This window comes from Pteropus alecto, unplaced genomic scaffold (genome assembly GCF_000325575.1).
Source record: "Pteropus alecto unplaced genomic scaffold, ASM32557v1 scaffold72, whole genome shotgun sequence".
Classification (NCBI taxonomy): domain Eukaryota; kingdom Metazoa; phylum Chordata; class Mammalia; order Chiroptera; family Pteropodidae; genus Pteropus; species Pteropus alecto.
Window position 1 is genome coordinate 12,850,692 of NW_006436811.1, and position 2,855 is coordinate 12,853,546.

The 2,855-nt window shown below is 35.2% G+C and overlaps 1 pseudogene; it reads right to left on the reverse strand.

Annotated features, from left to right (window-relative positions):
* Window positions 1-2,443: 2,443 nt before the first annotated feature.
* LOC112481538 lies at window positions 2,444-2,562 on the reverse strand (annotated as a pseudogene).
* Window positions 2,563-2,855: the final 293 nt, after the last annotated feature.

The window sequence follows — 2,855 nt, forward strand, 5'->3', positions numbered from 1 at the left end:
ATGTGAAATAAGCCAGACAGAGAAAGGCAGATACTGCATGATATCACTTAATATATAGAATCTTTAAAAAAAGAAAAAAAATCAAATTTATGGAATACAAGAGTAAAAAAGTGGTTGCCAAGGGCCAGTGTTGGGGTTGGGGAGAGATCAATAAAAGAGTACAGACTTTTAGTGATAAAATGAATGAGAACTGAAGGTCTGATGTAGAACATGGTGACTATAGTTGATAATACTGTATTATATAATTAAAATTTGCTGAGAGTAGAATGTAAGTTTTCTTGCAAAAATAAGTAAATATGTGAGGTGATGGATATAGTAATTAATAATAGTGTGTATTCTTTTATAATGTACACATATATCAAATTGTCATGCTGTACACTTTATATTATATTTTTGTCAATTATATCTCAATAACACTGAGAAATAGGATATATGTATATATATATATATATATATATTTCTTTCTCATGGCTGAATAATATTCCATTGTGTATAATATGTATAACATTTTTTTTTACTCATTCATCCAACAATGGACACTTAGGTTGTTTCCATATCTTGGCTATTGTCAATAATGCTGCAATAAACCTGGGAGTACAATATCCCTTTGAAATAGTGGTTTAGCTTTCTTTGGAAGTGGGATTGCGGGATCATATGGCAGTGTTAACATAAAAGTAAAAGGTCTTTAAAAATAAGAGGCAACAAGTATTTTTGAGGTCATTAAGAATAGCACTAACTCAGACAGAAGCCCAAATAGTATTACGATTAGAAGACAAAGGCAACGGGTATTTATGAGAAGGGGAACGCATAGAAGGAAGGCATTTCTATTGATGCATATAACATAACATAGTGATGTTAAATCTAAATGATGTTTTTAATTTTCAGTCTAGTAGTCGTCAGTCCAGTAGTCATAATAACTGTTTTCTTATTATCTTTACAAACAGTTCTTTGGGGCACAAAGTTGCCCTAAGCCCAGTCCAAAGGTCATTTTGTCCTGTTTTAACATTCTAAGATTCGCAAAACATTTCCTCTGGCATGGCGGCTCAGCCATTTTAAAGTGGCTCCATTTATTATTTTTTAACAGCAGTTATATTTTTATTTTTTTGAGGAATTTCCATGTTTTCCATAGTAGCTGTATCATTTTACATTACTAACAACAGAGTACAAAGGTTCCCTTTTCTCCACATTCTCACCAGTACTTATCTCTTGTATTTTTGATAATAGACATTCTAACAGATGTGAGATAATATATCCCGTGGTTATGATTTGCATATCTCTGATAATTAGTGATACTGAGCACCTCATGGACCTGTTGGTCATTTGTATGGTATATGTTGGCCAAATGACTATTCAGGTCATTTGCCTATTTGTTAATCTGTTTGTTTGTTTGTTTATTTACTTTTGCTATTGAGTTGTATGAATTCTTTGTATATTTTGGATACTAACCCCTTATGAGATAGACAGTTTGCAAATATTTTCTTCCACTACATAGGTTGCCTTTGCATTCTGTTGGTGGTTTCCTCGGGTGGCAGCATTAAAAATTGAGCTGCTAGATATTCAGTCCAAACCCTTCGCTCCTCAGGGAGAATCTGAGAGTTGGGGGTTTCTTCTTGATCTTATGACACTGAGCCAGGGATGAGGTTTATGGCGAGAGTATCTCAGTCTTTCCTACATGACTTTATGTGGGTATTCCACCACCTCATGTGTAGGAGTCACTCATCCATTAGTGTCTGTGTTTTCCTCAGAGGAATTTGTTCCCTGTGCAGTTATACATTTGGTGTGTCTGTGGGAAGAGGGATATTGAGGAGCCTCCTACGTCACCATGTTAGGCTTCATCTCCGCCCTAAATATATTTCCTTAATGTCAGTAATAAAAATCTTCGAAATTCCTTTTAAATGATGGTTGATTTATCAGCACAAGTTAGTAGACTTGATTAATGCTGAATTTTATTTTTAATTTAAAGTTAGTGTTTCAACTTTAATCATTTTCTTCTTCCTAACATTTGTTGAGGGATTTGAATTTATTCCTACTTACAAGCTAATCAGTTATTCTCTCACCGTTTCACTTATGCTAGCAGAAGACATGAAGCTCCTGGGACATAGACAATGCACTTTATTACCCATGGCAAAGCAAGCAGAAGCAATATTAGAAGGTTTGTATGTCAGCTCCTTTCCCCGCAGGTCTCACAGAGTGACATAACTTAGGCCCAAATAGATTCCTGAACATGCAGTGGTTTGTGTTGCAGGAGAGGAACACTGAGCTGCAGGAATCAGTCATTTTATTACAAGCAGTTAAACAGTGAGCTTTTTTATTTTATTTTTATTTTTAAAATTTTTAATTTAATTTAATTAATTAATTTTTTTTTAGGCGAGTCAACTGTTGGTTGACCTCGCAGATTGCAAGGACCTTGTCAGCTTACAATCACTTATTTTTTAATTTTTTACGCCTACGGCACCTGGTCTTCCTAGATGGTCTCCCATCCAAGTACTAACTAGGCCCAACCCTGCTTAAATTCCGAGATCAGACGGGATCGAGCATGTTCAGTGTAGCATGGCTGTAGACTCAGCCTGTTTTCAAAGCCTAGAAGTAAATTATAAACACAACTCTTAATGTAAACACAACTCTTAATGTAAACACAACTCTGAAAGAAGACCCAGAGAATAAATGGTCAGGGCCTTGAATTCTTGGCATACCTAACAAGGTGTGTAGTAGTACAAATGTCCTATTGAGGACTATGCCTTCCTAAAGTGCTTTACTAGGTCCTATAACAATGCTATGGATGCATCTACAGCTTTTAGCCCCATATCATGAAGCAGGTATAATATCCTAACACATATACACACAAAACACGTGTC